This window comes from Manduca sexta, chromosome 10 (genome assembly GCF_014839805.1).
Source record: "Manduca sexta isolate Smith_Timp_Sample1 chromosome 10, JHU_Msex_v1.0, whole genome shotgun sequence".
NCBI classification, from domain to species: Eukaryota; Metazoa; Arthropoda; class Insecta; order Lepidoptera; family Sphingidae; genus Manduca; species Manduca sexta.
Window position 1 is genome coordinate 9,159,293 of NC_051124.1, and position 27,929 is coordinate 9,187,221.

Genomic DNA, 27,929 nt, shown 5'->3' on the forward strand with positions numbered 1-27,929 from the left:
CAATAATTTTTCCTTATAATTCTTCACACCCCTTCAAAATGAATAGGTCGCTATGTATAAATTTCTTTAATTTCTTATGAGAAGATAATCACGCGGAAATAGTAAACGGATTGGTAGTAAACTTATAGATACCTAGTTTTTGCGTATGTACTAAAGTAGTCGCGTATTCTCTATGTTTTTTTGAATTTTTTTATTACATATCCACAAGTGTATAAAAAAGAAAAGCAGTGAAGGAAACGCAGACAATATAAGTAATATAATAGGGCAGCTATATTTGACTCGTTATACATAATTACGCGTACATTCTTGTATGTATGTATATAGTTATACATATTGTACAAAAAGTATGTCCCTATGGTATTTTAATTTTTATGTAATGAAATACGACTATTATATTTAAATACACTTGCCAATTTTATAATATTGTAAACATAAATAATTAAGTATTAAATTGCCATAATGTTGGCATAGTTAAATGTATTGCATATAAAATCAATAGTTCCATACTGGGGTCGCAGAAATTATTTTACGAATGTAGATTCCAATTCTAGACAGGCTCTAAAATATATTTATTTATTTTACACTTTATATAAATAATGTATATAAAGGCAGACTTAATTCCAAACATTCTTTACCAGTCAACTTTTGGTTGATGCAGAGATTTCATTTTATTTTTACAATTTTAGGAAAGCTTACAGAATAATTATAAAAAACGAATATAGGTAGAGATAAAAAGAATATAGGTTGATGTAAAAAAAATTAGTCACATAAGGCAAAAAGAGTCCTGCTGTAAGTACCAATTTTCTAAAATTATCGCCTGTCTTCATGGACCAGGACAAAGAACCTTGAGTTCAGTTGGCTAGCAATGGAGAGAGTAGAAATGGTAAGATCAACAAGCCAACAGTCTGATAAAATTGAGACTGAAAGTAATAAAAACTGTTCCAAAATGTCAAAATGGAGTTGGCTAGAAATAGTTTTCACACTATTAATTACCACTGTTCCAGTAAGTAACTATTTAACTACAAAGAAATTGTGTATTTGGATGGATGGAATCATTTTATTAATTCAAAACTTAAATTTTTGGCATGAGATTCACCAATAAACCGTAACAATTCAGAAATCTGGATGATCTATCATTGATTAAAATCTTTAGCATATTGTTTAGCTTTTTAAGTAAATTTTTATCTCTTCTACCAATCAAGCAAGAAACCAAATGATCAAACCTTTGCATGATCAGTTTCTAGCATTTGAAATGAGATTTACCGGCAATAATCACTGAATTGTGTATAGTACATTTTTAAGTTTACTATCATGTCTAAACTATGAAAAGGGATGTTTTTTTAATTTCCGACTTTAAAATCTAGACAAGACTAAGTAAATTTCTATTTATTCTTTCTGGGCTCATTACTAAAATCATATAATATATGTTCATTCAACTCGTGCCAAAAATAGTTTCAGCTGATCAGCTTGCCGCCTATTAACATTGTGTGGGCAGGTATTAGGTATGGTTAATGGTTGCCAGTTGCCAGTTGCCAGTGTTTAGTTTTATGTTTATAGTTAATAGTCTGGAGGTAACAAAGGGTTTCCAGTTTTATTTTAGCTGGAAACAGATTTGGCAAATTCAACTCTATTGGTAATATTTAATGGTGTTTTTCGCTAATCAATATGGTTTGGCTACCATGGATCTAAATTGGTTATTTTTTGAACTATAAAATCTTGATAATTAATGTGGTTTTACAGAAAATTCAGATTTATTTCTGTATAATTTTAGTGACCATAAATTTGGCATAATAAAAAAAATAATTAAATATAAAAAACATTAAAATAAACTTAATGTAACTTATTCTTTTGGTCTATATTGTAATGTAGGTTAATACTCTATAGATTACCTCATGAAGCTATTTAATCTAAATTGAGGTAAATATACTCTAACCAACCTGTGACCTGATTTCTTGAAGAAAAGCTTTCTTATCCTGTCATTAATCTTGTGAAACTATTTCTTTAGCTTAAATGTACTTTTTCTTACAAAATGTAGCTATTTTCAGTCTATTTGATAGTTTCAATGGCCATTGACAATTATGAGATGTTTTATAATGATAAAATAATGCCAAGAAATCCTAAAATTGCATGACTGGTTTAGAAAGCCAATAATTAAAAACATATATATTTATATCAGAAAATAGTCTTTATGTGCTTTAATTAGTATGGTATTATAAAAAAAAAACAGTAATCGTTAAAATTTCTAACACTTACCTATAATCATTATGTATTGTTTTTTTAAGAATCATATTATTTATTTGAATTTAGATACAATCCCATAACCCGACTTCAAAGTCCAGACAAATTGTTTATCTTCGCCGGAACACATCCTCATTTCTCGTCGACGATCCAATAAGACAACGTAGTCCGTCACGGTTGAGCCGTCCGACCTTTCCAAAGGTGTATAATTAAAGGTTTGCCAGAACAAAACTGTTAAACCAGGTAAACACACTTCAGATACTCGTCGCGCCATCCAGATAAGCTAAACAGAGACTTCCTGTAACGTAGGTCGACCATGATGGTCGAGTTTGAGTCACAGAATAGGAATATTCATATACAGTCTTATAAACTTGTTTTAGCGTTAAGAGGTGGTTAAGAATTGCTTAAATAGCTGTCAAAAACAACGGTTTCCTAGTTTAAACCGTATTAAGAGGCAATATAGCGCGTTTGGACTTAGAGCTGATCGAGTAAATTTGTGTTCTAAGCATAGCTTTGCGAATTTTTTATATGTAAGACTGATTAATGTTCAGTGGTTTGAGTTTAAAGCATTTGTACAGGCCGGCATAATTTTGTTGACTGGCGAGGAATAAGCTTTCGTTAGTCAATACCATCGCCACTACATTTACCAAGCGGCAGAGAGGTGTCGTTCTCATATAAAAAAAAAAATGTTTTTAAAATAAATATTCTATAATTCACTTGAAATTTGCAATGTTTACTTTGAGTAGTCTCTTTGGATTAGTCATTAGAGTGAAATCACGCGCCTAGTTCGTATTGTGCTAGCGCATAGATTGCGGCCCAATAAGTTCTACGTTCAATTCACGGGTTGGGATACATTTGGGTTTTTCTAACACGGTATGGATCGCCTTGATATAAAATAGATGGCCGTTCAAAAGTAAACCAAATCGTTTTTGTAATACAGGTGAAAATATTTATTCCCAATTAAAATTGAAGTAGGATACTTGAAAAAGTCATTCGAGTTATTTATCTGTTAAAACATGGTTCTTAAGGTATCAAAGGCATGGATGATCTCGTCTTCTCTTATTCGTTTTTGCAACCTATTTACCAGTGCTCCAGCATTACATCGCCGTTTATTAAACCACTCGTCAGTACTTCACAAAACACGCTCCATGTTTTTCATGTCTGTTTTACTCCTATTTATTCTCTGAAGTAATAATTCCCCGGAAATACGAGTAATCTTCCAGAGCTCCGACGGTTCTGTTTCCTTACTTAATTAGATGTGAAGATAACAACCTTACACATAACTAAATTATAATCAAAGATTAAGTATTTCAAGGTAATTTGCTGCTTTATTGGTTTTCGTAATTCGTTCTTTACTTAAAATTGGGCATTTTGGATAAATTACTATCAACTGCACATACTAATACAGTTAGGCACTAACTTAATTACTATGTCCCAAAAAGTTACATTAAAAAGTAATCCAAACTTTTTACTACCTGACTCATAATTAAGATTATCCTATTTAAAATTTAAATGATGCCCGCCGTAGCATAGTGGCGTTGACTCCGCGAGTCCGCATGCCTCGGCCTCGACCCCCGCGAGACTATAACGCTGTATTTTTAGTACCTAAATACGTACGCATGACTCACACGGTTAAATAGATGGGAAATAGGCACTTACGTGTACTTTATTATCAAGGGAAAAACGTACCGGCCTCTGCTAATTCCGTGATCCGTAAATTAGGCCGCATTCCATTGAACTTTATTGAGTGTGACGAGTCTTTGAGTATATGAGACGATCTTTATAGAGATGAACGAATAGAGTATAAGGAATGATTACTGGCGGTATATTATACAGTTTAGTCCAGACTTCAGTCCAAAAAGGGTCTGTTTTTTGTGACCTGGCGAGCATTTACGTTCCTAAAGCGATACGGACGTTCCACTGCTCGTATTTCGACTAAATACAGATAAAAATCAACACTTCCACCCGCGTTATGGTTCGGAGGTGCGAAATGTCGTGGTATTTTTGACCTGAGTTACTTTTTATACTCGTTCAGTATGATAATAAAATATGAAGTCGCGTTTATGCCCAAAGTTGACGAAAACTGGAGATAAGTACTCGTTTCGTGTAATGTTGCGGCAAATGTTTTTTTTTTTGTAAAGTATTTGTGTCGTGTTTGGGTCAAGCATTTCTAGAATACTAGCTTTTGCTCGCGGCTGTGCCCGCCTGAAATTTGCCCGGGATAAAAGTCCCGCTAATTTTTTTCCGGGATAAGGTAGCCTATGTTATTCCAGACAATATTTTTCTTTGCCATACATCCAGATCAGTTCAGCCGTTCTGGGGTGGAGTACAATCCAAACTATCGCGTTTATAATAGTATAGTTCGATTTATAATGGTGTGACTTGGTTTGAGATTTCTTAATAATCATTCAATAATTGTTCATTTGTATATTTCTACCAACTTCATTATATTCCTGGGAAGTGAACAATACAAAATTCTGCCAGGAAAGAATAAGAAAGCCCGATATATTGTATATGTTTCTATATTTTATCGAGTAGTGCCCTCGTTACCACAAAGTGAAAATTCCGCTGTTTTCGCTCGCTTCGACGACTCGCGGGGTATTAATCGGTGTATATTGTAAATGCAGCAAGAAACTGCACCGCGCCGGCAAAATTTTCGCTACATTGTAAAAAGCGACGTCTTTTGTCGGTCTAATAGACAGCATTACACTTACCACCAAGCGTATTGTAGCCAGTTTCCTGTGCCATGATCATAAAAAAATTACATTCAACAATTCTAGAGGAATGTCCATTTACAAATTATAACCAAGTTTTATTACCAAACTAATTAGACCGTTTAGTCAAAACTACGAGACAATTGTGCATCCGGTTCCGAGGACCAAAAGTTAAGTTGACGAAATGAACGTTGTTCCATGATAATTGAACGCATAAGCTCATGCCTTTACCCCTGAAGAGGTAAGCAGAGAGGCAGGTAGTTCACAACTCCAAGGTTCAGCTTTGGCAACATTCTTGTTTTGTTATTGACTGATCGAGTCTATCGCTATATCGAGCACAAATCAAGCAACGAAAGGTATTCTTTTTTAAAATAGATATTTGTACAAAGTCGTATTCGCTCTGTTAATCTAAATAGAACCTGCTAAATCAAAGAATCAATCTAATAAGTTTCTCTCAGTAACCCGGAAAACCTGTACGATTTGTATCAACATGTTACAAGTAAATAGAGAATGATGTCATCGCGGCCGCCAAGTGCATTGTCGTTTTAGCAAATATCTCGTTCGCAGAATGTGATGCACGTGTAAAATATTTAATGAATTAAGTAGAGTTGTCTCTGATCGCGCGTTTCCGTTGCACAAAACCGTTGAACTAAAACAAAACAATATAATGACCTTTGATGCAACTGATGCGTTGCTTAGAATAGTTTTTGTTCTATTCTAATTGTTAATGCGTTTTATGTTAGTTGAATATAGTGACAAACTTTAGGTAAAATATATTAAAAAAAGAAATGCTTATTTAAATAAAGCAAACGGTACATAATCATAACGTAAACTTTTGCGTTAACGTAGACTTATAAATTGTTAATATTCAAACATTAAAATTAAATAAATTCAAAAACGGAATTCTTATTATAATTGGAAATTTAAATTTCCTTTCTTTTACATAATCCTTGAATAGTAAAAAATGTTCTAAAAAGTATTTACCTGCATCACTCGGCATTCTGGGCCATGTTGTTTTTAAAACAACACCGAGGCAAAGGAACTTTAACATACGTCCTTATTTATATCTTGTTATAATAAAATGGTTTCCATGCTCGCCCAAACCATGTAAATACGTAAGAGATCAAACAGCGCGTTTCCCATACTGTGTTTGGTAACGTTCCGTGGGAGTGCTTGAGGTGCTAATGATAACAAGGATGATGTTACGGTGTTCGAGTTTTGTGAATGAACCAGTATTGCTATACCAAAAAAAATATGAATGAACCAGCATATTTATATTAAAGAATTTAATATAGGTTACGACGGTTACATAAATTTAACGAAAATTTGTCAGTTTTATCCTAGATTTAGTATCGTTCTTAATGCCAGATGGGGTGTTAATTACAGTGTTATTTTAATTTGCGACAAAAGCGCAAAATTATAGCAATAAGTTCTAGCTAGTGGTAGTTATCATAGTGTAGAAATTAAAAAGATAAATAAGCGTTTTTAATGATAATAAATAAATCAAAAGAAATTTTATATGCGATCAGTTTGGTAAGTTAATTAGTCGAAGCAAAAAAATATATTTTTTAGTTTAAGTGCTAAAATATTAATTGTTTGAAATTTATTTGTTCTCATGTCTTAATAGTTTCTGAGTTTCGAATCTGTGTAATCGTCGGATATAAAATGAAAATAAATTATGAGGCATATCGATTAATATAAAATTTTAAATAGTACTTACTGCTGGTCTTAGTAATGTGTAAAAACAGTTATAGAACAGAATCTAAGTTTCTTTTTTTATGAATAAAAACTGGGTTCTACCTTAAGTTGTTGCACATATTACGTTTTCACTTTTTATAGAGATGACTTTTACGTACATCGCATGCGTGGAAAGCAACGGAAATGCTCCAACGTTTATGCTTTCTGCAGTCTCGTTCAACGTTTATTAACCCACTTGAAGCCGTCTTATAGTTAGAGTGTTAGAATTACTGTCATGTAGAGAAATAAGTATTGGTTCTTATTTGATAACGTATGAATTCGGGACGTATATTTAGCTGTTTGAAATTCCTAAATATATGTGTTACATATTGTCAAAGACATTTGAATTTCGAAGTATTTTCTATTTTGCTGAAATATACCTCTTTTGAAGCCTGTGCGCCTAGTACTTTATCATCTGAAGTACTAGGTATCCAGCACTTGCGAGCTACTCTGATATTCCATGACCACGTTAACTGGTGAAACAACAACTGCAATCAAACTTTTTACAACATACAATAATCGTAAAAACCCTTTGCAGTAACCTTTGTTACTTCCACACATTAACTGCCACGTTACAATGTTGCGTGGCCCGTGAGGTGGAATTGCAATGGCGACCTCTATTTTCGTCCTAAATTGAGAGCTCAGCAAAAAATCTCACCACTAATGCTCGGGATGAAGGTTCTGATGCCTTCTGTAACAACGTTCATTAGACACTGATGTACGATATAGTCCAGTAAGTATATATCTTTGTTAAGGATTTGATTAGAATATACTATTTAACTAGCTTTTGCTCGCAGCTTCGCCTACGTGAAGGAGTTTTTGAAATAAAAGTCCCGCTATATTTATAACCTTTCCAGGGTCTTAAACTATCTCCATTCCATATTTCTTAAAAATCCTTTCAGAAGAATTTGAGAAATTCTATAACATACCGACAGACAGAAAAGGGGACTTAGTTTTATAATATGTATAGACTGTGTAATTTCATATTTACTCTTATTGTTATTGCAAATTATGATATTTTTCTTAGAAGTAGCACTCTTCAGCGTAGTGTACCTATGTCTTTTCCTAAGTTCGTTTTGTTTGCATATAATAGATGTCTATCTAGACAGAAGTATTGACTAAACTTAAGCTCGCCTTATTTATTTTCGTTCTGTTTTCAATAATTATGGGTCTAATATAATCATACCATCAATGCTTGTAGAGAAAATACCTCATTTTCGCCATACCAGATTCCGGCAACACCTTTCACGCAAACCCTCTTACATTTCACCGACAAAGATATTTACTCCCATGCTAATGAAACTTGCCAAAGCTGATTTGAATTCTTTAGTGTATTAAGCTTGAGTTAATTCTACGTAGAAATTCAGTGGCTCCTAAATAACGCGAGTTTTGTATAACGCCTTTGCTAATGGTTTCAAATACATGACTTACATTGTGAGAACATAAATTAAGGAGTAATGAACATTACTGTTGATGAGAGCGGACTCAAAGAAGCACGTAGGGGACGCGTTCCCACGTCAATAGGTTTTTTTGATGACTATATTACGAAGGCATTGCTGTTGTGCCAACTTTTTATACAGAAATTAACATTGCAAAAAACGTAATAAAGAAATTTGTGACTGAATCGAATGATATTAATTGGTAAGTCATGTCAATTTCGAAACCCCAATATTCCGTTCGGCATGATAAAAGTTTATTTTTTATACTGTGATTGCTAAAAAAATTGCGTTGTAGGTTGATTGTCGCCGGTTTTGATCTTCTGAATATTTTTTTTATATGCAATGAATGGTGGGATTAAATAACGTACTGATAATAATTTGGTTAACAGTTGCTAAGATTACTTCATGCTATTTCATTTCAGTGGTAGAATTTGTACTGAGCCAATTATTTTTTATTGACAGAACTACCTTATAAGACAGAGCTATTTAAAAGGAAAAATACTTTGTAGATAGACACATGTTGTGTGTGTGTTGTGTTTGTGTGTTTTTACCCCCTACAATTTCCTTATTTATTGTCAAACCAAACTTATAAAGTACATTTCAAAAAGATTAAAAATGCCCCCTATCCCGATCCCTGGATACGTCTACGTCATTAAATGAGTCACATGTTTATTTCATAACATCTGACGTCTGGAGACGTGTCGTGACCGGTTTGTTCGTGTCGCGAACTTGACTGATGCTCCCCATTTGTTAGTCGGATGTGCTCTAATAAAACTGTATGGATTGTAGTAATTTGTTTAATTACACGTTGACATATGATTGCGCCAGAGGAAGTAATGTGTATGAAATTGTGTTCATCGTTCTATTTGGTTGATTGTCGTGTGATGTTCGTTGCGAATGGTTTGAATTTTTTCGCGTTGACTCGGATATGGTTTTAGGTTATTTCTATTACAAATTGTTGTTATCCCTTATTTGTACCTAAATTTATAATTTGATCATTGTATTTATTTGTCTTTTCAATTAAATTTGGTTAAACAAATTATTCCCTATCATTCAATTTTAGTATCAACATTATCGACATTTCCGAATATGCTTTTAAAATTTTGATGACATTTATCGGGTTTACCGAAAACAAAACAAACGTTCGTCTCGTTAATAAACTTTGAACCAATTACCTCACGTAGTCTTAATCTTTCTACAAAGGAAGTGGATGATTAACAGGTTTCTTTATCTTTATGAGTGGTCAGCCCTGATACATGCCGCGTCATTGTAAGTGGCACTAATTTGATGCTGTTTACAAAGTTTGTGTCTGGTGTTTGTCGTTCAATTGGGTGAGATTTGGCCTGGGTTTAAGAGTTAATTTAAGTTGCTGGCAGGACAAAGTTCAAGATTGTACCTTTTGAACTAAATTCATGATACATGATTCACTGTATGCGAATTGTAAAATACTTTCTCGCGAGTTACCATTGTTGTTTTCAGAATGGTATCCATTTATATTGAACCTAAAGTAATTTTGCTAATTTAAACATAATTATAGTATAATAAATACGTAGGAGTCTAGCATTGAATTGAAATATACGGCCTAATGTCGACGAACATCTTGTGCATGATGCAGATTATTGTACAAAATCTTTTGGACTTTATAGTTACTTTTTCAAATCACAAAAATATAGGATTGCTGCTATATCCGTAAGTAATAATTTTATATTAAAAGGTTTAATGCAATACATTTTCAGTATTCATTTATAGCAAGACGCCTGTCAATAAAGATAAAAATATCATAAATGAAGATAATTTTATTATCATGTTTAAATCCCATTGACAGGGATTTGGAACATTAAAGTAAATGTAATATACATATATAAAAAGGTAATATAATGGTGGTTACTGATAACATTAAGGATATTGCTCTTCAGAGGTCTTGGACCTTAGGATAGGAATGCAGAGGACCCTAAAATAATAAAATTACACATAATTTTGGTTTAGAAACGCGATGAGATATTGTTAATGGGATTTTGAACCTATGTTTTCGTTTTGCATTTAAGTGAAGATTAAACATAGTCTTTGGGTCTCAATGTAACCTTTATTATGAGGTTTATTTTATATATTTTTTTTCAAGATTATTGCAAAAACGGACTCTACAGACATAAAATTTAAAGAGCTTATAGTGTCTTGAAATTAAATTTGAAAATAGTTTAATTTTAATGTCTAACATTCGCGTAAACATAAGAAATCATTGTGAATTCTTGACTTGAATGCAAAGAATAACGGCTGTTGGTTGTGTGCATAATATTACCAATCTATATATATAAAATATATTTTTAACATAATCATACTATTATTTTATTCCATGACACACCGTTAACGCCTAGAACATCCGCAATAATGAAAACAACATTAATAAATTAATCGAACTTGTCAGTTTTTGCACGATAAATATACCGTTCGTACAGCCCACTTCCTACGATAATTTCAAGATCAACCGCTTTTATGAACGCGAATAAGAGAGAAAAAAAATGTGGAGAACACCCCGTACTTAATGACCCCTTGCTTCGACGGATTTCCTCTACATATGTTTTGAGGAAACAGAAAGGCCGCTTTTTATACTTAGCTACCGTTTTTTACTTAGCCTTGCGTGCGGATGATCATCGAAATGGTAATGCAAAGACTCGAGAGGCACGCAATTTCCATAATTATATACTTAAAAATTATGCAAATTCGTGTTAGTTGCCTTTTACTCAGCGTGTGCAGAGTTGGATTTTGCAATTTGAAGCGGTAAATTGGTTTGGGCACGTGGAAATAAGTAGTGCGGTGAAATGTGGATCTAAGGAGTCAAGTTTTGTTTTTCTTTACTGAACAATCGTTAAAAAATTCGAACGAATAGAATATTGCCCAAAGTCGTCGGTAGTGGCAATTGGTAAACTAGTTTTGAAGAAATGGCTGATTGAAGATTCCAAATTTATTTAATAAAATATACAGTTAAGCTAACAGCACTAAATAAAAAAACATTCACATGCATCGAGTTAAAATTAGAAAGATGTTCAGAAAACAGAAATAATTATATAGTGACCTTGATCTTGTATAATCTGTTATTTTTACTCAGCTGTCTTCAATTATGTGATGAATTTGGGCATTGTAGACAAAGTTTTGTGAATGACACCCATGAAGATAAGTTTAGGAAAACATTTAGAAATTTTTGAAACTTTGCAGACATTCTTTGATATTGAACCATAAAAAAGCGTTGTGATCCAGCTGAAAATAACTGAAGTAAAACCACAAATAAAACTTACTTTTTTTTGAGGGTAGAATGGTTTATTGCAAAGTCGAATAAATTGCGAATGAAATACAATTAAATTTACACCAGTAAATAAAATTTACCGATTTGGTGGTAGGTCTCTCATATGTGAGAGTCCGTCTGGGTAGGTATCACCGCAATGTCAATTTCTACCGCGGTGTGTAATCTCTGTTGTGTTCCGGTTTGAAGGACATTGTAGCCAGTATAATTACTGGAGATAATAAGACTAAACATTCCATGACTCAGGATGGCGAGCGCAGTGGAATACCAAACAATACTTTGTAATTCAAGATGTTGAATGGTGTTTCTACTGTTTATGAGCTTTATATCGCTAACCATCTGGCGAACGGCAAGCTCGACTCGTCATTAAAAGCAATAAAAGAATATGTTAAATCAGACGTAACATTACTGTATCACATACTAGTCAACTATCAATCTTCAAACTAGATATTAATGCTATCAAACCCGCTGTAATAAACATAATCCCACACAATTAAGTAAAATCAATTCCGATCCTCGCATCAAACATCCCAATTTGAGCAGCGTGTTTTTTATCCAAATAATTACCTACCGCTGATGCTTCGCTTCTGGCGGGTTAACCGTCCGGTCAAATAACTTATGATGATGAATGATTACTGAGATTTCGTTTAATGACGCACTCCGACGGCTTCCAACTGACAAGATAAAAAGATCGCTACGAGTGTCTGAGGTTTTGGAGATGTGTTTAAAAATCAAAACAGTAATAATTTGGGTTCAGGATACATCATGCGATGTTTGGATAAACTAAACTGGAAAAAATATTTATTTATTATATATTACGATGATCTTGAAGTTTGTAGGTCCCTTAGTTTTATTTCGATAGGAGTTGCAAAGAACAATCTATGTTCATTTTGAACAGGTTTATCAATTCCTAGTATTTTTATTTACTTGTATTGTAATGTCGTCTTTGCAATAATTTATATGCAAAGAGCGAATCTATAAAATTCTTTAAAAGAAATACTGATCGGTTGTTTAGAAAATTCAGACACAATAAAGTTGAAGGTACGGAACCCTAAGCCTGTTCGAAAGTAGATATTACGCGGGTTTTTTCCTACTTACACTGGTACAGGCGTAATGTAATGTGTAATTTTCTATTGATGTAATGATGGATCGTTCTATTACCTGAGTTAGAGCGTTGGCTATGATTTTGGTAGTATTCGTATGAATTATGGATGTGAAGTTGTTTTCTGAAATGTTTCATGTTTACTCTGACGAGGGACTCTATTTGTGACAAGTTTGAGATTAGTCTTGTATTTGGCAAATACATATTTATGCCGTTATGTTGGCAATATATAAACTGTTTCATTAATAAGGTCTAGAATATGTAGATTATTAAAATACTAAACGTTAGCTAACAAAAATCTTTTACACATATTTCATACTAACATATGCAACTGATTATTTAAAGATAATCTTGATGAAACTTTTGCAAAGAATAAAAATAAGCTTGAAATATCTAACGCATAACAAACTTTACAACTAAAACGACTGACAGCTGTACTCATCAGCAAACTGAAGTGAACAAAGTTAAAACTACTTTGAGAAGTTGGGCACTTAGCGTGTGCGGTGCGTTTAAGTTGTTAATGAAATCAAATAATTTAATATGAAACTTATAGTTTTACGCTTATTGTAGATTATTTACTAATGACGGCATTAGGACACTGAGAATAAACATGGAAATCCCATGGATCGCTACACTTGACCACTCCGCTGCAGAATGTATAGATCTTTAGGAACGTGAACAGAGGACCAGTACGAAAGAACCATTGAAATAGAGAAAAGCAACAAAGGCACACCAGTTTTAGCTGAATGCAAACCCACTACGGCAAGACATGCTATTTCAAATTCAAATGTGTCGAGATCCCCATCATGCGGTCCGCGTCTGCAGGCTCCAGATCTCGCGAGATACGTTTTGCATCTCGACCTGCCATGTAATCCGAATCTCTTATGCATATCTGATTGTAGCTTCGCATCCTTGAGTGTTTTGGGAAAATAAAACGGAATTGATTATTTCGTGGATCTGCAAACATCGGTGGAGTGTTGAAGTAATGATTTTCTTTACTTTTGTGTTATGGCTTTAAATTTCATGATAAGTTCAGGTAATGATGAAAATTAAACAATTTACAGTTAGAATTAAGTATGCCATAGAAATAATAGGACGATTTAAATTCCGAAATGCAAATCTTCTCTCACGAAGCCGAGGACTGTGATGAGTCTTTTATTTGTGTGATGGTTACTGCCCAAACTGTTTGGAACAATTGTACACCCAGATTTTGTGGTTATAGTTGTTTCAAATATGCAATCATTTATCGTATCAGTGCTAAAGTCGCTGTCGTTTACAAAGATCAAAAGAATAGTTTGTATGTTATTAAATTACTTCTAAAAATCTGTTTTAGTTATCTGTGGCATGTTGGTTGTCACGTTTCAAACAATAAAGATCAACAACTTTGATCATCTATCACGACCTTTATTTATACGACCAATCAAACCAGTTATAAAGTTTGTGCGTTTTGGCCGTCCTCGCAATGTATTTAATCAAAATTCGCTACGTCGTACACAAAGTCAGACAATAACGTCCAGGCAGGGATTTCAAGAGTCCCAAAATAAATTAAAACCAATTTAATATACGCTCGTTGTTGTCAAATGAATTTAAAACATGAACCCAAGCGGTTAAACCCTGTTTTCGGTTGACCGCCTACTTTGACCGTTGCAACATATTGTAAGGAAAACGATCCATTCATTGTTTCTCTTGGTACGCCTTTTAGTGTGTCATGCATGGCAATATGGCACTTGGAACGTGAACAGTAAAGCTCTGTTTGCAATAATGTTTTGTGCAGCGTTTAAGGTGTTGTAAAATTGTAGTTCGTACGGGAACGGACGTTAAAAAAAGGGTCACGACGGGAACGCACCTGTCAGTAGTGTTGCCAGTTTTTGATCGGAGCGAATGAATGGCGGCCGGGTACAATGGCTTGTTTAAATTTTGAATTTGGAAAACGCTTTTTTGAAAGAGCGATTCTTGTTATCGTCCATTCAATTCTTTTCGCTTTTGCTGATTTTGACACATCAATTTTGCGATCTCAGCTGTATTATTTTAGTTAATATTGAGTCTAAAATAATTGAGAATTAAAAGTAGTTTGAAACGGAACGTGTTTTAAGCTATCAATAGCGTCTAGTGGCATCACATCTGTTATGACAACTTGTTTAAGGTTGTAATAGTGACGATAAACATTCTTTGCGGAACTTAATTGCATTTTTTGAATAAAAATTTAAGTCGGCTTCTTACAAGCAGATTCCAGAATGGAACAAAAGTTGACACGGTTGTAAATTTTAATCTCGGAACATTGGTGGCATTCTTATGACTACTTTATGTTGATTGATTGTAATTTTTTTTAGTTTATAGTTATATTAAAGTATTTACTTATTTAAAAAAAAAAATAAAGTCAAAACAAATATGGCCAATGACAGACACGTGTGACGTCACTAGGCATGTAGATCCGTTTTCGCACGAAATTTTAAACTGTCAATTTGAAACAGAAATGTTTGGCTATAAATAATAGTACATTATGAGTATTTAATTATTTTAGTATACTCATGATTAACATGATATTGTACATGACATTAATTCAAATGAAAGCAAAAATAAAACTATGTATTATAAGCGAAATAAATAATAATAATAAATAATATCAGCCCTGTATTATATACTTGCCCACTGCTGAGCACGGACCTCCTCTACTACTGAGAGGGATTAGGCCTTAGTCCACCACGCTGGCCTAGTGCGGATTGGTAGACTTCACACACCTTCGAAATTCCTATAGAGAACTTCTCAGATGTGCAGGTTTCCTCACGATGTTTTCCTTCACCGTTAAAGCGAACGATAAATTCACAAAGCATACACACATGATTTTTTAGAAAAGTCAGAGGTGTGTGCCCTTGGGATTTGAACCTGCGGACATTCGTCTCGACAGTCCGTTCCACACCCAACTAGGCTATCGCCGCTTAAGCGAAATAAAACTTCTAGTAATTTTTCTTTAATATTTTGTTAATTTTATTAACTGTTAACAGTACTCACCACTCAGTACCGAAAGAAACTAGATACCTTAAACTTGCAATTTTTCTGAACTTCCGAAAAACATGAGATTCTGAAATCGAATCTTATTTTCGAGAGATCATTTTCGTCCCACCTGGCCTTTTGCCCTTGCTCCTTTCAAAATGTATTAAATTTGACATGTTTAACTGCGCCAAGATTTTTTATACTTTCCCGAAGCGTGTCACACGATACCTTCGTATTTAATACAGAGATAATGTTTGCGTCGATTTATGTTCCAACATAAATCATTCACATTCAATCTATTAAAATATAGAAATGTTCACATACAATCTCTCATAGCAAATAAAACGGTGTTTCATATCAAATCGCGATAGAATGAATTGCTTTACGGCTATTAAGCTAATAGACCCCCCGTAATAGCCGTGTCATTCGTACTAAACATAAAGTTACATCACTATCTGATAGAAGAACGCTTCGCTCGCCCACTACACAACCCAAATACATTAGCTTTTATTGAATAATAATAAGAACTATTTTGTCTTAATTATAATTCAAGATAGCAAGAACAATGCGTTTGTTAAACAATATCTTAATTATGCGTTTGAATTTAATTTACGTATCTAAAGCATCAATGGCTTGAGTGACGTATAAATAAAGAATGCCCAAAAGTTATTGTTTTGTTTTTGTTACGACAAAAGGATTGTGTAAATATCTTGCTTTGTTTGTCTTTGTTCAATAATATAATAGTAAACATTGCTTAATATTTTTAGTTGGTTTTTATTATTTAGTAATGCCTTACAAAATTAAATGATAGTAGATTTTAATACTAGGAATAATAATTTAAAAATTTAAATTTATGTTTATAAATTACTGGTAAGTTCAAAATAATTAAAAAAATATATATTTTCTTATAAGTGCTCAGCGGATAAATATTAAAGAGCATAAAGCCATTGGTTGAAGTAGTAACTAATTAGTGCGATTTGCGACTGTCCGCCTTTACCCCTACTTCTATCCCCTACCCAAGTATCACTGTGCAGGCACTAGTGCCAACGGGTCCATATAACCCGATTCCTTAGATTTGCAGACTTCATTTATAATACACTGGCAGGCACGGTTGTTTACTAATTGGAAAGACATTATAGCCTTTAGTGCTAATGGGCATTATGAGATTCAAAATCAACTGTCTCATATTACGTAAGGCAGTGCCCCGCTGGCCTAGTGCGGATTGGTAGACTTCACACACCCTAAAAATTCCTGTAAAGAACTCAGGCATGCAGGTTTCCTCACGATGTTTTCCTTCACCGTTAAAGCGAGCGATAATTCACAAAGAAAATACACATAATTTTAGAAAAGTCAGAGGTGTGCCCTTGGGATTTGAACCTGCGGACATTCGTCTCGGCTGTCCGCTCCACAACCAACTAGGCTATCGCCGCTTTTTACTTTTATAACTATGGGCATTTTAAATTATAAATAATGTAATGTCAAAGTTAAGTCTATGGGCCTTCGCGGCGTCACCAGTTGCGCGGCTTGTTCAGTTCATTATTCCGTTATAAAAATATAAATAAGTTTAGAAGCAAATAATGGAGTCTTTAGTAAAGAAGATAAATGGATGAAAGTTTCCATTACTCAATATATAAGAGAATTTAACTGTCAAGTAACAAGTTAGTTAATGAAGACTTCAAACTTTTAATAGTTACTCGGAATTCTAATATAATGCCTAATATAAATTTAGAACATCTGATATTCCAGCACAGAAAGGAGATTTAAAATGTTTATGAAATAATTATTAATTATTATTCATATATTTTTCTTTCAATCTGTAACACTCGATCTGCTGTTTCAATGTTTATTTTCGTTCAAACATAAAGATTACGGAGTTTAACATCGGTAATGATTCAGTATTGTATTGTGTTTTTTATTTAGGCAATATTATTATTTTTTATATTCCTAGTATGTTTATAATATTGTCCAACTTCTGAGTGAATGCTCCTCGTCACATAAATGTATAAAGTAGACTTTAATCTATGCTCCCAAAGAGTAATAAAATTATCTACATACCTATCTATATTAGTTGTTTAATAAAATTTCAAATAAAATTGAAGCTCGTGATACATACCCATAATGTTTTAAATCATTATTTTCCGTGATATTACGTTTTAGCTTACAATGCTTTTACACGTCCTCTTTGTAAATGTGGCGGGATGTCAGAAAAAGCGCTGTTAGCGGAAAATTGAGTAGACCACAGCGTCCGGACGGTAGCTTTTAAGCTAAGATAAATTGAATACTACAAAGTTTGCACCGTTCCTAATGTGCTGCTGTCATTTATTTGTGTTATACTTACATATTCTAAAACAAAACGCACGACTGCTTCTGTTTATGAATGCGATCAACTCAAAAATTTAGATATGGTTTGAGATCCTAGGAAGAAGGCTACTTCTATCCTAGGAAAATATGTAGGTAATTGAAATTTAATCACAGAAATACACTTTCACGGGCGAAGCCGCGAACAAAAAGTAATTTTGTTTTATGACTTAACTATTCCTTAATGATTCGATATAATTGGAATTGCTGGATATAAACGTACTAATATAAATGATCCCAAGCCGAGGCAGAACATAGCTCTCACTATCGTTATGCCACGCAATTAGAGGCAATTCAGACGTGCATCGCCAGTTATATTTGGTGGCCCTTCTACGATGGAACACGTTAAATGCCAATGTTCTTCATTGACATTTGATGACGCATTTCATTGGAAAAGGAGTTTTCGTCTACGTACTTAGAGTTCTTATTCCCGTTAACGATCTCATAAAAAATTTGTCCGTTCTGTTTATTTTGGCGAAACATGAAAATGCTGTCTTCTGTTTTCTATTCTTACCAATTTGAACTTTCACGATTACAGTACATTTATTTAATAGCCAAGAATTACGCGCGAGTTTCTCATACGAGATGATTGTGAACTGTTCGCAAGATTTCTATGAATGTGATATCATTTTCCACTTCTCACGTGTTGATTAATCGTTTCTTCCGCTTTATTGGAGATGTCACACGGTTTCAACATGAAATCAAGTTTTCACCGCACAAGTGACGTCATTTTACTCTTAATGTGTTATTATTTAAAGTTATGCAAATTTAATTACGATTTGAATGGACTGTGGTGTTAATGTAGAAAACTGTTGTATTGGCGTGTTCCGGCGTTGTAGCTTGTGTGTACTTTTTGTTGGTGTTTGTATTAGTTATGTTTTGAGTTCTTGATATTTTATTCAACCACATTAAAATACTGCAACTTTTACTGAAGCAGATCTAAGACATTTATTGCTATCGAGTTACCTTCAGTCCCTTTTCTTTTTGTACATCGATGTGACTATTCTCATATGTTAGAAAGCATTGTGCCCGCATAATGTAACTGACCATCGAAAGAATTATGCCATCCTATATTGGCTGGCAGATTCGGCACGCGGCGTGCCGAAACGAAACATTTCTTATGACTGGTTTTTCATCTTGCATACTGTACATACATCATTCTCCAGGGAGAAAAAAAATATGTGGAAGGCCGCCGCTAGTGAAAGCGGCTAAACTGATATATTAAACCAGGATCATTGCTTTCTTAGCAGTATTATAAAAATGGTAACTCAAAAAAGACTACGTAAGCCTCATTTTTTTTTGCTAGTTACAACAAAAGTCAGAGGCGTGATATTTTTAGCATAGTGTTTAATGGGAATAGTATTGTTATAAATATTGACAATATAATATATAACCAAAGTAATTAAATCAACATACAAAACTATTTCTCTAAAAATAGCTACTGCCATTTTTGCTTTAAATTATTATATTTTAAATCCTGTTTCCAAATTGTTTTTATTCAAAACTAATTTGCAAATCTTAAAACTAAAATTAAATTATGACCCACCGGTGTGGGACGGATGACCGGAGATATTTGCATTAGATAAAAAAGAAGATTTAAAAACTTGCAATATCAAGACTGGCTGACTCAAGAACCAGTCAACGCATCATAATAAAACGGAACTGTTATCTGATAATAAAAATACCAGCTATTACAACATCTACTTAAGTCTGTATGTAGATCGAAGTTTATGATTTGCTTCCTACAGTAAAATGTTACAACGTAGAGTTGTTAACTGTGGCAAAAGATTTACATGTTATGATGCTAGATTTATCAATCGAAATTTACAGATATGGATTCGCTTTAAAGTCTCTTGACGGCGTGTAATAATTCGTTGTCTGCAGTTGAGTTATGGACATAAGAGAACACCGTTTCGTTTATGTCTGAGCTTTAATGCTTTCTTGGCACCTAATGGTATGCCTGCACAAGTATTCTTGCTTTTTGGTTCATGTCTGGTGCATATATTTTCCTAACTAGACAAGTAGATCAAATGTTTCGTGCAGACAATTCTTTATTTCTATTAAAACTGTAACCTTAATGTCCAATATGTATACGGAATACCAACATACATAATCCTTTTTTTTCTATTTATTTAAGGGGGTTTTTTCACAATTGAAATGTCACCCCCATTATAGCTTACAAAATTAAATGTAAAAAACAGAATTAAAAAAAATAACAGATACAATTATAGGTAACAACTAATGTTAGCGCAGCTTTAGACATTTGTTATATAATTGATATAACTTTTTCGCCTCATCCGAATTTGGAGAGGCCGAAATACAATTGTAAAAGCCTAATTTAAAAGTGATGTCCCCAAACGCTTCCCGCCTCTGGCTCTCAATGCGTTTACACTCGCAAAGTATGTGGTGTGCATCCTCTATGACACCGCATACAACACAATTTGGTGAAATAGATTTGCGCATCATAAATCCAAAATTATTCAACGGAACATGGCCAGATCGGAGTCTCAGAGCCGTAACAACATCTTGTCTGTTTGTTCCACTCTCATTAAACCAAAGTGAACGTGGAAGAGAGGGTTGAATTAGACATAATCCTTAGTTTTGTTAATGCTATAAATGGATTTATTTTGATTGACGTTTTCGTTTGCATGATTAAAATCAAAAACACCACTTATATCCACAACAGTTGGATACAACGTTTGCAAAAAAAGTCAATACTTAAACACTGTAAGCCGCATAAAAACTTGTTCCGCCCGCAGATGTATTGCCAATTATTCCACTGAATGTTTTATCTAACGCGTCTGTTAATGCAAATATAAATTCAAAAGACTCGTTCAAACCTCTCCATGTAAATAAAAGCGAGCTTAAAAACATTGACTGAAAACACTCGAGAGAGCTAAATGGGAAGTAGTTTGGACGGGAATTTTAGATTAACCAAATAAGTACAATCACGATTAAGCCTGTACCGTTTGAATGGATTTTAGGCGAACTGAATATCGTTTCTGTATAAATTATCCTTTCGGTTTTAGCACTTGAAATCATCAATCATTGTAAAATTAATCATCCTGTTCCTTTGGTGAGGCTTCGTTTGCTAATGTGATTAAAGGTTAAACTGTAAATGTTTAAGCTCGACACCACACATCTATTCTCATATACAAAGAAACGAAATCGAATTGTTACTTATTCCAAATGTCTTTTTTAACTCAACGGGGCAGTTGTTTTCAGTTCGATGCACACTTGTCTCTGTTCAATCGTATGAATTGAAAAGGGATCAAAGAATCTGGAAATCGTTGAATCTCACCTGTCCATTAACCCTCGGAATAATTTCTGTAATGCGATAAACGATTTACGATAGCGTAGCAAGCCGAATCGGAAACAAGGCCGTGATGCTTCTGGCGTGTTCTGAATAGTGTTAATTATGGAATCATTGCGGCCGTTTGGCCACGGAGCGTCTGCGGTCATCAACGGTGCCGTGAAGACGAGGGGATTAGGCAGCATGCGCCCGCGCAGCTGCACGCACGGCTGCAATCGATCAGTTTTTATCGAGAGCAAAATTTGTCACTGGTTGAAAAAACTGCGTGGGTTGGTAATTGAAGGTTTGTGTTAATATCCGTCTTGGTTGTCGGTAAAATTAATGAATATGGATTGATAGTTTTAATACGAATTAATTTATGGGTAAATGTTATTGTAGTAAAAACTGCTGGGCTATGTGGGTTTATTGACATATTAGATAACATCTCAATAGATCTAACGTACTAAGCAGTTTTTATATATTTGTTTTACGCCATGGACTTACAAATGTATTGGAATAAAAAATAAACTGAACCATGACAGCGAGTAGTTTGAAAAATGAAATGAAAAGCGTGTAGTATGAACATGCTCTTTGAAATCAAAGTCTGAAACAACATCCTCTCTATGTAAATTGGCGTCTAGTCATGTTATAACGACTACGTTCATTTTTACGTATTTTTAGCTGTAATTTCATATAGGAATATTAAATATTGAAGCTTAGGAGATAGTTATTTTAAGATTCTCACTAATCGGAAGTTAGTAATAAATCTGAGAAACTATTTTACTTGTATCAAATTGTATTTATAGCCGAAATATGAAATCTTCAGCGTGCAGTCAATGGTGGTATTATTTCTTGAGGGAAGCAGTTATAAAATAAACGAAGACAATATAGAAAGTTGTATTTCCGTTTTTAACATTCCACATATTGGGTTTATACTTCCTTTATATGCGTTAACACTATGCTTTTAGCATCTTTTATACACTAACCACCAGAACAAACTATACTTTTAGATGGTAAATGGAGTCTTAGGTTTTCGTTACTCGTTTGCACCGGATTCGCTGTTATTTGGCATTTTCGAGTATGGAATTTCTTTCATTTGACGAGGACTTAGATGTATTATATTGACTATAATGTAATTTAATTTGAACTTTTACGTGAAAATTTAAGAATGATTAGGAGTTAAAGAGAAATGTCGCTACGTTTAGAGTAAAATATAATATTATGTATAACGATCTGAAAATTAGAAAACTTGTAATTTAGATAAAAGCAACCATGCTAACCCGATCGGACAATAATAAATATCTTCCCAAAAACGTAGTGAAGATCTCACCCAAGATCCGAGTTCCTGTTATCGGTAGAAAGCAAGATAAAGTATTGTATTGACGTTTTTGTCTGTGCCGGTTCGCTCATGCTCGGTGGCCGGTGGAATGTTCACGGTCCGTGGCTTCTTTCGAAACACTCTGGCCGTGCTTGTGCGAATGTTTTTTGTGTGGATATGCCTTAATGGATTTCAATCCGCAGCGAATCGCCGTTCCGATCCGGGGTTCTGCGATATGTTTTTGCCATGTTGCTTTCGTATTGTCATAGTTCATTTGAGTTCAAATGTTCTGTTTTTTAATGATGAGAGTGCGGCGTGTGACGCGTGAAAGTGAGAAATGCTTCTGATTCAAAGTTGAGTCATGGACATCGATGTAAGTTTTTCGAAGATCGTCATTCAAAGTGAGTTTTTATCTGAAGCATGTTCGAAATGGAATAACATCGCCTTTTTAAATTAAGCCAGTTAAATGCTTCTTTTTATGAGCTATGCAATAGATTCAAATTAGATTTTGGTTTGTTTTTATTTTGGCTGGCGTCTCAATGTGAATACGGTTGGCAGAAACTGCGCTACAAAACAAAATAACTTAATCGAGATCACGTGACGTTTTAACCTAAATATAAATTAGGCGAAACTTTATAGAGCCCGTCAATACAATAGCTGTGACTAATCACGTTTCGTGGATCAGGAGAATTCGCAATCCCAAGAAGCGGTGGCTGGTATGCCAGGTCGTGATGGCACAGGTGCAGGGACGTTGCTCTCGCCGCTCGTGCTCGCTTCGGCCGCGATCGGTTGCCTCCGTGACTTTTAAATTAGGAACGAACTTTGATTGGCCGTGATTACGCTCTTAAAGTTCACTAAGTTAACACTTGTGTACCTGTTAATTCTGAGGAATGTTTAGAGAATAAGGCATTTTATTATGTGTTACAGTGGGAACATATTTGCGTCACATGCCACAGTCCGGTCGTATTACGGCTTTGGCGAAGAGAGCGAGTTGCATGGAAAGCAAAAGTTTGCGTATTTAATTCTCACGGGGACAGTCATGTGATGAGTAATATACGAAGTCGCACAAGTAAGCATAAAATAGAATACCTCGTTTTAATACGTTCGAGAAATTGCATGAAACTCACAAACTTCAAATTATTTCCGTTTAATAACCTAGAAATGCAATTTAAAAACTGTCAGTGTCGGATTAAACGATTTTTTCAGTCGCGTTTAATAAGCCACAAAATTGATTGACGTGATTCAAATTGGATTCCTGTCAGACATACGCGAACATTAACATATTTATATTAAATCGATATTATAGTAATCGATGTCGGTAGTTGTAGAATCGATTTTCTAATTCAATACATCTAAATTCTAACTGATCTTAAAGGAATGGTGAGTCATAGTGAAGGGCTTTAACATTTCTGTTCAGGTATGTGGGTTACTTATTTAACATAGTACAGCAATCTCTGTTCCAGAAGAATTATGAAACTATATTTAATGTTAATTTTACAACTTCCTTAAACACGTTCGTGTTGCCTACATCAAAATGCATCGTCAACTATAAGAGCTCTATTCTTAGATAAAGCGACGCTAACGAAGTCGAATTTTTCCAAAGGAAGCTACTAATTTTGAGGGGCCAATAATAACCAACTACTAACGGTATGCGGACAAATGTGTAGTCTAATTTAGATTTTACGCTCAACGGGTAACTAGTGTCTTACGTTTTCAACAAATCTGTCAACTCTTCTAACAAATTTATTTTATGGTTATAATAGAAGTCTGTTTTGTTTAAATGGTTTGTTAGAATTCAGTTAGGAATTTGTTGCCTGCTCTATATTTAATCTTATTAAGGTATTGTTAGATTCAGATATTAAAGACTGCTTCTTCGACCTATTTGGAGTTTCTCGTAGCTGTATAACCCCTTCACTGGTTATGCTTTCATCTACATTATGTTTTCCAATATCACTTATGTAAACATGATTACAATTCTTGAGCTTTACTTCCTGCTCGCCATATCCCACTGTCTCTAGCTCACTAATCTATCCACATCGACTATCTTATCTCTCATCACAGTACTAATACACTTAAGAACTGATTATAGCTTATTTCAAAAACTTACTAATAACTGATGTAGCTAGGCTTCACCTATTTATCATGTTGCAAAAATCTGCAACAGTTACTTCGAGTGGCTGATAAAGTGTTACAATAGAGTAATTTGAACGTTACCAATCTAGCACAAATAACACGGCGCGTTATAAGATAAGTAGTGTAATTACGATACATTCTGAATGTAGGAGAATAAGTTTTGTGGTAAACACGTTTTAATGCACTTTCACAAATGAATTCACATTGTCATCTTGCAGAGGCTGTTTATTTTGCCATTAGTGTGCGTTTAAGACACCATTTATTCGATCGTATTGTTCATTTTTTGTCGTCAGATTTCATAAAATTAAACCGGTGCTGGATTTTATTTTTCTGCACTGGTTTGTAGCGGAACTGATTTAGATAGCATATTCAAAAATTGTATTATTTAGGGTTTGTTTTTTACCTTTAAATGTGATTTGAATTTCGTGCTACTTTTTTGCATAAAGACTTTTTGTAAGACTATCCTAGATTGGAATAACTCTTGCATTCTATGTCGTCTATATTAAGATATCAGCTTTATGTGTATAGCCGTAACGCATAGATTGTATTTTTATTGCTACTAACTTTTCTTTATCTAATTGTGTATCCCGTAAGTGGCTACCAACCTTCAGCATTGCTGAGTTATCTACTATAAATGGCATTGTTTTAATTCTTTCTCACATACAATACATTTATCGTTCTCGTGTATAATTATACTTATTGTGTTACAAGTTAAGTTAATAAGTTCTACGTTTGCGACGTCAGCAGCAGGTGTTGGGGCTTGAGAAACATCTTTACGATTTGAATCAAGTTTATAATTACATTTAGATATAGACGGCTTGTATTTCATGGTACCAACTTGGTTTAATTTATTTTAATGTGGTATAATATCACCAGAATCTTTGATTAAGAAGTATTCGTTACATACATCACATTAATTGAATGTGTGTTATAATTGTTATTTTATTCATTAGTCTGGCGACGATGGTCTTCCGGGATGTGACCAATGGCCTCAATGGACTCAAGTTCGATTCCAAGGCACGCACCACTGACATTTCGAAATAACGTATTCCTTCCAATATACTCACTTTTCGTTATAACTTTAAAATAAAACTTCGTAAAGAAACTTTCGCATTCAAGAGTTCACAGTAAGAATTTCTGAGGCATGTGAAATGTTTCTAGCTAGCTGCATTAGGTTGTAGTGAACGACTAGCTATCTTTTAACTGTAGAGAAGCCTCTTACTAAGTAAGGCAATTAAATATGCGAATAATATTACTCACACATTAGAGCAACTTAAATTGAATGTCTTGAAGCCTTTCTTCTTCTATCATTGTGTTGCCTTTATTTCTTCAGCGTTCTTGTGCAGTTTTAAAATTGAATTAATCGTTTAAAAGTATATATTAAAAATTCGCAAACAATTTGCACATACAACCCACTTTCTAGTCTTTGCGTGCGACCGCTTTTTGTGAACATTTTGTTCACAAATTCGAAATATTAATAACCGTTTAGATAGCATGTCAGAAAAGCATGTAATGCAGTGCTTCGAAACTTTGAACATATTGACGAAATAGTTTTGGTTGGTGTCTTCGTTCTTGTTGAAGTACTTAGCGGTGAAAATGTGCTGTGTGTGGACGAACGTTAGGTTTATGCTTATAAATTTTGCTGTAAACATGGATTCAATCTATAGTAGCTAGCTTTTGCTTGCGGCTCCGTCTGCGTCGAAAAATTTTTTTCGGGATAAAAAGGAGTTTTATATTAATGAAAAAAAAGAGCAAAATTGATTAAGTAGTTCCTGGGATTAACGCGTTCAAACAAACTTCAGCTTTTGTATATTAGTATAGAAATACATATAATATAATAACAAACACCATTGGGCCAATAGAACATTTGATATGATTCAGAAGTACCCTAGATGCGAATTTTGGATTAAACGTTATATCATTGATGTCCACGACGTGAAATTCTAAATGAACATTATAAGAAACTACAAAAACTTCTGTTTTTATTTTATTTTGTATGTTTTGTTCACACATTCGACAGTATACCCATAACGTGAGTTAATAAAACACACAAAAACTCACACTGTCTCGTCAAATGGAAGTTTACGATTATACCCGTTCAAAATCCACAATCGATTACGCCTATTATAGAAATCCGCAGGTCGAATTAAAAATTATCGTCGTTCATAAAATTCGTGAGAATATTTTTTCAAAAGCAACGTGGTGCATTGTGTGAAACGTATTGGTAGTGATGTTCCCAGTTAACACAACATTGTTAGGGTTATCGATTGTTATGAGGGCTTTAGATGTGATAGCAAATGTTACATTGAAATTAAACTAATTTTCGGATTCTATCGCGGTGCTGGTATTTTATTTTCTCCCGACGTTTCGAAGACTTTGCAGGCATGGGGATATCGTTACACGTTTATTTGTTACTTTTACGTGGTTCCTGCTTTTTTTAAATGTTTCATTCATAGTTTTTAATCGTGCTGGCTGTTAGCACGCATATTGAGCTTATGCAATTCAGTGAAGCGTAGCCACGTCAGCTATATGTTCTTTTACGCGGGTCCCTATATTTAAAAGAACATATAGCTGACGTGAAACACCGACGCTCGACGAAGTCTGCAGTCGCTGAACACTCTGAGGGAGGCGCCAATCATTATCTGCGACTAGACAAGCCACAAATCCTCGCCAAAGAACACCGATTCCTGCCTAGGATGATTCGCGAGGCTATTGAAATTAAAAACATCCTAATTTCAATAGGGAAGATGGTTGAAGCTTGCACAAGCCTGGGATCCAGTTCTACATTTAATTAAATCGGAACCCAAAAGACCGGCTGCCAGACTTCAAGACACTGTGAGCTCATTCTGCGTAGATCGGACCACCAACAGCTAAAATTTTAAAAAAAATTAAAAAGTTGTATAATTGTAAAATGTAGGTAGATATTGTAACTTTGACTTTACGGATGAACAACACCTCAGTCCCCCCCGTGACCATGAAGGCTGCAAAGTCTTCGAAACGTCGGGAGAAAATAAAATACCAGCACCGCGATAGAATCCGAAAATTAGTTTAATTTCAATGTCTAACATTCGCGTAAACATAAGAAATCATTAAGCAAATGTTACAGTCTATAAAAGGGTGAACCGACTGTGCGGCGCCATTTTTATTGCTAAATCTGCTATATTGAAGGACATTCCATTGGTAATAGTTATAGAATTGATTTAGTAGAAGTATATTTTGCCAATCTAATTGTAAACCATTGCTCGGGTTGTTCTCATGGTGTAATACCACTACTTGATGCCTCTATCTATATATTTCAATATTCGTCCTGTA

General features: G+C 34.1%; 1 protein-coding gene across 1 annotated transcript in view; it reads left to right on the plus strand.

The window, feature by feature from the left end:
• Nucleotides 1–27,929, plus strand: part of LOC115442700 (MOXD1 homolog 1) — a 79,694-nt gene that overhangs the window by 791 nt on the left and 50,974 nt on the right. The window lies entirely within an intron of this gene.